This window comes from Triturus cristatus, chromosome 4_1, assembly GCF_964204655.1.
Source record: "Triturus cristatus chromosome 4_1, aTriCri1.1, whole genome shotgun sequence".
In the NCBI taxonomy this organism is placed as follows: Eukaryota; Metazoa; Chordata; class Amphibia; order Caudata; family Salamandridae; genus Triturus; species Triturus cristatus.
Window position 1 is genome coordinate 107,655,770 of NC_140585.1, and position 7,834 is coordinate 107,663,603.

General features: G+C 44.5%; 18 non-coding genes across 18 annotated transcripts; 3 read left to right on the forward strand and 15 right to left on the reverse strand.

Annotated features, from left to right (window-relative positions):
- Positions 1-76: 76 nt before the first annotated feature.
- TRNAA-UGC (transfer RNA alanine (anticodon UGC)) lies at positions 77-148 on the reverse strand. Its single transcript has one exon. It is a non-coding gene; the product is annotated as a tRNA-Ala (tRNA).
- Positions 149-577: 429 nt separating this feature from the next.
- TRNAA-UGC (transfer RNA alanine (anticodon UGC)) lies at positions 578-649 on the reverse strand. Its single transcript has one exon. It is a non-coding gene; the product is annotated as a tRNA-Ala (tRNA).
- A 129-nt stretch (positions 650-778) lies between these two features.
- Positions 779-864, reverse strand: TRNAY-GUA (transfer RNA tyrosine (anticodon GUA)). The gene is given in 2 exon segments: positions 779-814; positions 828-864. It is a non-coding gene; the product is annotated as a tRNA-Tyr (tRNA).
- A 768-nt stretch (positions 865-1,632) lies between these two features.
- Positions 1,633-1,704, reverse strand: TRNAA-UGC (transfer RNA alanine (anticodon UGC)). Its single transcript has one exon. It is a non-coding gene; the product is annotated as a tRNA-Ala (tRNA).
- Positions 1,705-1,861: 157 nt separating this feature from the next.
- TRNAM-CAU (transfer RNA methionine (anticodon CAU)) lies at positions 1,862-1,934 on the forward strand. The gene has a single exon. It is a non-coding gene; the product is annotated as a tRNA-Met (tRNA).
- Positions 1,935-2,133: 199 nt separating this feature from the next.
- TRNAA-UGC (transfer RNA alanine (anticodon UGC)) lies at positions 2,134-2,205 on the reverse strand. Its single transcript has one exon. It is a non-coding gene; the product is annotated as a tRNA-Ala (tRNA).
- Positions 2,206-2,334: 129 nt separating this feature from the next.
- TRNAY-GUA (transfer RNA tyrosine (anticodon GUA)) lies at positions 2,335-2,420 on the reverse strand. The gene is given in 2 exon segments: positions 2,335-2,370; positions 2,384-2,420. It is a non-coding gene; the product is annotated as a tRNA-Tyr (tRNA).
- Positions 2,421-3,188: 768 nt separating this feature from the next.
- Positions 3,189-3,260, reverse strand: TRNAA-UGC (transfer RNA alanine (anticodon UGC)). Its single transcript has one exon. It is a non-coding gene; the product is annotated as a tRNA-Ala (tRNA).
- A 157-nt stretch (positions 3,261-3,417) lies between these two features.
- On the forward strand, positions 3,418-3,490 carry TRNAM-CAU (transfer RNA methionine (anticodon CAU)). Its single transcript has one exon. It is a non-coding gene; the product is annotated as a tRNA-Met (tRNA).
- Positions 3,491-3,689: 199 nt separating this feature from the next.
- TRNAA-CGC (transfer RNA alanine (anticodon CGC)) lies at positions 3,690-3,761 on the reverse strand. Its single transcript has one exon. It is a non-coding gene; the product is annotated as a tRNA-Ala (tRNA).
- A 129-nt stretch (positions 3,762-3,890) lies between these two features.
- Positions 3,891-3,976, reverse strand: TRNAY-GUA (transfer RNA tyrosine (anticodon GUA)). Its single transcript is given in 2 exon segments — positions 3,891-3,926; positions 3,940-3,976. It is a non-coding gene; the product is annotated as a tRNA-Tyr (tRNA).
- Positions 3,977-4,744: 768 nt separating this feature from the next.
- Positions 4,745-4,816, reverse strand: TRNAA-UGC (transfer RNA alanine (anticodon UGC)). The gene has a single exon. It is a non-coding gene; the product is annotated as a tRNA-Ala (tRNA).
- A 429-nt stretch (positions 4,817-5,245) lies between these two features.
- On the reverse strand, positions 5,246-5,317 carry TRNAA-CGC (transfer RNA alanine (anticodon CGC)). Its single transcript has one exon. It is a non-coding gene; the product is annotated as a tRNA-Ala (tRNA).
- Positions 5,318-5,446: 129 nt separating this feature from the next.
- Positions 5,447-5,532, reverse strand: TRNAY-GUA (transfer RNA tyrosine (anticodon GUA)). The gene is given in 2 exon segments: positions 5,447-5,482; positions 5,496-5,532. It is a non-coding gene; the product is annotated as a tRNA-Tyr (tRNA).
- Positions 5,533-6,300: 768 nt separating this feature from the next.
- On the reverse strand, positions 6,301-6,372 carry TRNAA-UGC (transfer RNA alanine (anticodon UGC)). The gene has a single exon. It is a non-coding gene; the product is annotated as a tRNA-Ala (tRNA).
- A 157-nt stretch (positions 6,373-6,529) lies between these two features.
- Positions 6,530-6,602, forward strand: TRNAM-CAU (transfer RNA methionine (anticodon CAU)). Its single transcript has one exon. It is a non-coding gene; the product is annotated as a tRNA-Met (tRNA).
- A 199-nt stretch (positions 6,603-6,801) lies between these two features.
- Positions 6,802-6,873, reverse strand: TRNAA-UGC (transfer RNA alanine (anticodon UGC)). The gene has a single exon. It is a non-coding gene; the product is annotated as a tRNA-Ala (tRNA).
- Positions 6,874-7,002: 129 nt separating this feature from the next.
- On the reverse strand, positions 7,003-7,088 carry TRNAY-GUA (transfer RNA tyrosine (anticodon GUA)). Its single transcript is given in 2 exon segments — positions 7,003-7,038; positions 7,052-7,088. It is a non-coding gene; the product is annotated as a tRNA-Tyr (tRNA).
- Between the last annotated feature and the right edge of the window lie 746 nt (positions 7,089-7,834).

Here is a 7,834-nt window from a genome sequence, read left to right on the forward strand (position 1 = left end):
GAGGACATATCTCTTCCTTCATCATGATGCCAGCCTAGCTTTCGGCCCAAAATCCAAGGTAAGCATGGCAAAAGTCTGGAGATGCCGGGGATTGAACCCGGGGCCTCATACATGCAAAGCATGCGCTCTACCACTGAGCTACATCCCCACTTCTGCAAGGTTTGACTGTATGATTGGAAACCCTGCATTGAACCGACGGCCACATCACCCCATTCGACTCTGCAGTATACAATGTCAGTCAGGAAAATCCTTCAGCCTTGTACCTGGATGATCTTCATGGTCTTATGTACAGATGCCTATATACAGTCTTCTTAGCGCAGTAGGCAGCGCGTCAGTCTCATAATCTGAAGGTCCTGAGTTCGATCCTCAGAGAGGGCATTTATTTCCTTCTTTTGGAATGCAAAATTCTCCGATTTTCTTGAAATGCGCAAACTATGCCTAGTTCAAAGATTTTTCCAAAGCAAATGTCTGACTATTTAAGTGGGGCTCTCACCCCAACTGCATGACAAACTTCTTCTTTCTGCATGATGGCAGGCTAGCCTTCTGGAAAAAAGCCAAGATAAGGAACAGAGGCTCCTGGAGATGCCGGGGATTGAACCCGGGACCTCATACATGCAAAGCATGCGCTCTACCACTGAGCTACATCCCCACTTTTGCACTCGAGCTGTTTGATGGATGCAAGGAATCCCTGAAACCCAGGGACTGCAAAGTCTCGATCATAATCAATGGAAGGTATTGTTTGAATAAAAGTGAAAGATATGGAAATCGAAGCAAAAAATCCTTCGAGCCGGATTTGAACCAGCGACCTAAGGATGTCTGACTTTATGCTACAGTCCTCCGCTCTACCAACTGAGCTATCGAAGGAGTGGCTGAAGTATCTTTCAGCGCTGTAATTATCTCTCGCTCAAGAAAGGTTGTGGGGGTGGGGATCAGGAGCAGATCGATGAAAATCATGAACATTACCTGCAGCTCCCTCTCAAAGTCACCAGTTCTTAGAGCACACTGTAAGGTACGTCTTATCACCCCAAAGGAGGATTTCAGACCAAAGTTCATGTTCTGTCTTGGCTTGGGGATAAGCAGGGGTGCTCCAAATTTCAATTTTACAGAAAGGAAAGGAACTTTGATACAAAGACCTTGGGCAGCATTGGTGGCAAATGGATGGCTGCGCGGAACCATGAAAGAAATGACAGAAAGTTATGGGAGTCATTACTACGCACCCAGCATCAAGAACGTGCATTTTGGATGCATTTTCAAAAGGAAAGAGAACGGAAAAATCTGTAGATTGAAGGTGATTGAGATAAACAAAATATTCCGTTTTTCTAAAAGCTACTGTAAAGAGTCTCTGGTTTAGAAGAAGAACCCTTACCAATGATCAAGAGAGATGCGACAGATTTCTATCATCAAAGCATTATGGTTGTCAAGATGAATCATCACTTTGATGTCTTCAACAAGTAGGATTCTTTTGATCTATAATCATCAAAAATGAGATAGCCCCATTTCATGGGATTTTTCAAGGCAAACGTCTGACAGATTAAGCGGGGTCCTCATCCCGGTTGGAGGACATATCTCTTCCTTCATCATGATGCCAGCCTAGCTTTCGGCCCAAAATCCAAGGTAAGCATGGCAAAAGTCTGGAGATGCCGGGGATTGAACCCGGGGCCTCATACATGCAAAGCATGCGCTCTACCACTGAGCTACATCCCCACTTCTGCAAGGTTTGACTGTATGATTGGAAACCCTGCATTGAACCGACGGCCACATCACCCCATTCGACTCTGCAGTATACAATGTCAGTCAGGAAAATCCTTCAGCCTTGTACCTGGATGATCTTCATGGTCTTATGTACAGATGCCTATATACAGCCTTCTTAGCGCAGTAGGCAGCGCGTCAGTCTCATAATCTGAAGGTCCTGAGTTCGATCCTCAGAGAGGGCATTTATTTCCTTCTTTTGGAATGCAAAATTCTCCGATTTTCTTGAAATGCGCAAACTATGCCTAGTTCAAAGATTTTTCCAAAGCAAATGTCTGACTATTTAAGTGGGGCTCTCACCCCAACTGCATGACAAACTTCTTCTTTCTGCATGATGGCAGGCTAGCCTTCTGGAAAAAAGCCAAGATAAGGAACAGAGGCTCCTGGAGATGCCGGGGATTGAACCCGGGACCTCATACATGCAAAGCATGCGCTCTACCACTGAGCTACATCCCCACTTTTGCACTCGAGCTGTTTGATGGATGCAAGGAATCCCTGAAACCCAGGGACTGCAAAGTCTCGATCATAATCAATGGAAGGTATTGTTTGAATAAAAGTGAAAGATATGGAAATCGAAGCAAAAAATCCTTCGAGCCGGATTTGAACCAGCGACCTAAGGATGTCTGACTTTATGCTACAGTCCTCCGCTCTACCAACTGAGCTATCGAAGGAGTGGCTGAAGTATCTTTCAGCGCTGTAATTATCTCTCGCTCAAGAAAGGTTGTGGGGGTGGGGATCAGGAGCAGATCGATGAAAATCATGAACATTACCTGCAGCTCCCTCTCAAAGTCACCAGTTCTTAGAGCACACTGTAAGGTACGTCTTATCACCCCAAAGGAGGATTTCAGACCAAAGTTCATGTTCTGTCTTGGCTTGGGGATAAGCAGGGGTGCTCCAAATTTCAATTTTACAGAAAGGAAAGGAACTTTGATACAAAGACCTTGGGCAGCATTGGTGGCAAATGGATGGCTGCGCGGAACCATGAAAGAAATGACAGAAAGTTATGGGAGTCATTACTACGCACCCAGCATCAAGAACGTGCATTTTGGATGCATTTTCAAAAGGAAAGAGAACGGAAAAATCTGTAGATTGAAGGTGATTGAGATAAACAAAATATTCCGTTTTTCTAAAAGCTACTGTAAAGAGTCTCTGGTTTAGAAGAAGAACCCTTACCAATGATCAAGAGAGATGCGACAGATTTCTATCATCAAAGCATTATGGTTGTCAAGATGAATCATCACTTTGATGTCTTCAACAAGTAGGATTCTTTTGATCTATAATCATCAAAAATGAGATAGCCCCATTTCATGGGATTTTTCAAGGCAAACGTCTGACAGATTAAGCGGGGTCCTCATCCCGGTTGGAGGACATATCTCTTCCTTCATCATGATGCCAGCCTAGCTTTCGGCCCAAAATCCAAGGTAAGCATGGCAAAAGTCTGGAGATGCCGGGGATTGAACCCGGGGCCTCATACATGCAAAGCATGCGCTCTACCACTGAGCTACATCCCCACTTCTGCAAGGTTTGACTGTATGATTGGAAACCCTGCATTGAACCGACGGCCACATCACCCCATTCGACTCTGCAGTATACAATGTCAGTCAGGAAAATCCTTCAGCCTTGTACCTGGATGATCTTCATGGTCTTATGTACAGATGCCTATATACAGCCTTCTTAGCGCAGTAGGCAGCGCGTCAGTCTCATAATCTGAAGGTCCTGAGTTCGATCCTCAGAGAGGGCATTTATTTCCTTCTTTTGGAATGCAAAATTCTCCGATTTTCTTGAAATGCGCAAACTATGCCTAGTTCAAAGATTTTTCCAAAGCAAATGTCTGACTATTTAAGTGGGGCTCTCACCCCAACTGCATGACAAACTTCTTCTTTCTGCATGATGGCAGGCTAGCCTTCTGGAAAAAAGCCAAGATAAGGAACAGAGGCTCCTGGAGATGCCGGGGATTGAACCCGGGACCTCATACATGCGAAGCATGCGCTCTACCACTGAGCTACATCCCCACTTTTGCACTCGAGCTGTTTGATGGATGCAAGGAATCCCTGAAACCCAGGGACTGCAAAGTCTCGATCATAATCAATGGAAGGTATTGTTTGAATAAAAGTGAAAGATATGGAAATCGAAGCAAAAAATCCTTCGAGCCGGATTTGAACCAGCGACCTAAGGATGTCTGACTTTATGCTACAGTCCTCCGCTCTACCAACTGAGCTATCGAAGGAGTGGCTGAAGTATCTTTCAGCGCTGTAATTATCTCTCGCTCAAGAAAGGTTGTGGGGGTGGGGATCAGGAGCAGATCGATGAAAATCATGAACATTACCTGCAGCTCCCTCTCAAAGTCACCAGTTCTTAGAGCACACTGTAAGGTACGTCTTATCACCCCAAAGGAGGATTTCAGACCAAAGTTCATGTTCTGTCTTGGCTTGGGGATAAGCAGGGGTGCTCCAAATTTCAATTTTACAGAAAGGAAAGGAACTTTGATACAAAGACCTTGGGCAGCATTGGTGGCAAATGGATGGCTGCGCGGAACCATGAAAGAAATGACAGAAAGTTATGGGAGTCATTACTACGCACCCAGCATCAAGAACGTGCATTTTGGATGCATTTTCAAAAGGAAAGAGAACGGAAAAATCTGTAGATTGAAGGTGATTGAGATAAACAAAATATTCCGTTTTTCTAAAAGCTACTGTAAAGAGTCTCTGGTTTAGAAGAAGAACCCTTACCAATGATCAAGAGAGATGCGACAGATTTCTATCATCAAAGCATTATGGTTGTCAAGATGAATCATCACTTTGATGTCTTCAACAAGTAGGATTCTTTTGATCTATAATCATCAAAAATGAGATAGCCCCATTTCATGGGATTTTTCAAGGCAAACGTCTGACAGATTAAGCGGGGTCCTCATCCCGGTTGGAGGACATATCTCTTCCTTCATCATGATGCCAGCCTAGCTTTCGGCCCAAAATCCAAGGTAAGCATGGCAAAAGTCTGGAGATGCCGGGGATTGAACCCGGGGCCTCATACATGCAAAGCATGCGCTCTACCACTGAGCTACATCCCCACTTCTGCAAGGTTTGACTGTATGATTGGAAACCCTGCATTGAACCGACGGCCACATCACCCCATTCGACTCTGCAGTATACAATGTCAGTCAGGAAAATCCTTCAGCCTTGTACCTGGATGATCTTCATGGTCTTATGTACAGATGCCTATATACAGTCTTCTTAGCGCAGTAGGCAGCGCGTCAGTCTCATAATCTGAAGGTCCTGAGTTCGATCCTCAGAGAGGGCATTTATTTCCTTCTTTTGGAATGCAAAATTCTCCGATTTTCTTGAAATGCGCAAACTATGCCTAGTTCAAAGATTTTTCCAAAGCAAATGTCTGACTATTTAAGTGGGGCTCTCACCCCAACTGCATGACAAACTTCTTCTTTCTGCATGATGGCAGGCTAGCCTTCTGGAAAAAAGCCAAGATAAGGAACAGAGGCTCCTGGAGATGCCGGGGATTGAACCCGGGACCTCATACATGCGAAGCATGCGCTCTACCACTGAGCTACATCCCCACTTTTGCCCTCGAGCTGTTTGATGGATGCAAGGAATCCCTGAAACCCAGGGACTGCAAAGTCTCGATCATAATCAATGGAAGGTATTGTTTGAATAAAAGTGAAATATATGGAAATCGAAGCAAAAAATCCTTCGAGCCGGATTTGAACCAGCGACCTAAGGATGTCTGACTTTATGCTACAGTCCTCCGCTCTACCAACTGAGCTATCGAAGGAGTGGCTGAAGTATCTTTCAGCGCTGTAATTATCTCTCGCTCAAGAAAGGTTGTGGGGGTGGGGATCAGGAGCAGATCGATGAAAATCATGAACATTACCTGCAGCTCCCTCTCAAAGTCACCAGTTCTTAGAGCACACTGTAAGGTACGTCTTATCACCCCAAAGGAGGATTTCAGACCAAAGTTCATGTTCTGTCTTGGCTTGGGGATAAGCAGGGGTGCTCCAAATTTCAATTTTACAGAAAGGAAAGGAACTTTGATACAAAGACCTTGGGCAGCATTGGTGGCAAATGGATGGCTGCGCGGAACCATGAAAGAAATGACAGAAAGTTATGGGAGTCATTACTACGCACCCAGCATCAAGAACGTGCATTTTGGATGCATTTTCAAAAGGAAAGAGAACGGAAAAATCTGTAGATTGAAGGTGATTGAGATAAACAAAATATTCCGTTTTTCTAAAAGCTACTGTAAAGAGTCTCTGGTTTAGAAGAAGAACCCTTACCAATGATCAAGAGAGATGCGACAGATTTCTATCATCAAAGCATTATGGTTGTCAAGATGAATCATCACTTTGATGTCTTCAACAAGTAGGATTCTTTTGATCTATAATCATCAAAAATGAGATAGCCCCATTTCATGGGATTTTTCAAGGCAAACGTCTGACAGATTAAGCGGGGTCCTCATCCCGGTTGGAGGACATATCTCTTCCTTCATCATGATGCCAGCCTAGCTTTCGGCCCAAAATCCAAGGTAAGCATGGCAAAAGTCTGGAGATGCCGGGGATTGAACCCGGGGCCTCATACATGCAAAGCATGCGCTCTACCACTGAGCTACATCCCCACTTCTGCAAGGTTTGACTGTATGATTGGAAACCCTGCATTGAACCGACGGCCACATCACCCCATTCGACTCTGCAGTATACAATGTCAGTCAGGAAAATCCTTCAGCCTTGTACCTGGATGATCTTCATGGTCTTATGTACAGATGCCTATATACAGCCTTCTTAGCGCAGTAGGCAGCGCGTCAGTCTCATAATCTGAAGGTCCTGAGTTCGATCCTCAGAGAGGGCATTTATTTCCTTCTTTTGGAATGCAAAATTCTCCGATTTTCTTGAAATGCGCAAACTATGCCTAGTTCAAAGATTTTTCCAAAGCAAATGTCTGACTATTTAAGTGGGGCTCTCACCCCAACTGCATGACAAACTTCTTCTTTCTGCATGATGGCAGGCTAGCCTTCTGGAAAAAAGCCAAGATAAGGAACAGAGGCTCCTGGAGATGCCGGGGATTGAACCCGGGACCTCATACATGCAAAGCATGCGCTCTACCACTGAGCTACATCCCCACTTTTGCACTCGAGCTGTTTGATGGATGCAAGGAATCCCTGAAACCCAGGGACTGCAAAGTCTCGATCATAATCAATGGAAGGTATTGTTTGAATAAAAGTGAAAGATATGGAAATCGAAGCAAAAAATCCTTCGAGCCGGATTTGAACCAGCGACCTAAGGATGTCTGACTTTATGCTACAGTCCTCCGCTCTACCAACTGAGCTATCGAAGGAGTGGCTGAAGTATCTTTCAGCGCTGTAATTATCTCTCGCTCAAGAAAGGTTGTGGGGGTGGGGATCAGGAGCAGATCGATGAAAATCATGAACATTACCTGCAGCTCCCTCTCAAAGTCACCAGTTCTTAGAGCACACTGTAAGGTACGTCTTATCACCCCAAAGGAGGATTTCAGACCAAAGTTCATGTTCTGTCTTGGCTTGGGGATAAGCAGGGGTGCTCCAAATTTCAATTTTACAGAAAGGAAAGGAACTTTGATACAAAGACCTTGGGCAGCATTGGTGGCAAATGGATGGCTGCGCGGAACCATGAAAGAAATGACAGAAAGTTATGGGAGTCATTACTACGCACCCAGCATCAAGAACGTGCATTTTGGATGCATTTTCAAAAGGAAAGAGAACGGAAAAATCTGTAGATTGAAGGTGATTGAGATAAACAAAATATTCCGTTTTTCTAAAAGCTACTGTAAAGAGTCTCTGGTTTAGAAGAAGAACCCTTACCAATGATCAAGAGAGATGCGACAGATTTCTATCATCAAAGCATTATGGTTGTCAAGATGAATCATCACTTTGATGTCTTCAACAAGTAGGATTCTTTTGATCTATAATCATCAAAAATGAGATAGCCCCATTTCATGGGATTTTTCAAGGCAAACGTCTGACAGATTAAGCGGGGTCCTCATCCCGGTTGGAGGACATATCTCTTCCTTCATCATGATGCCAGCCTAGCTTTCGGCCCAAAATC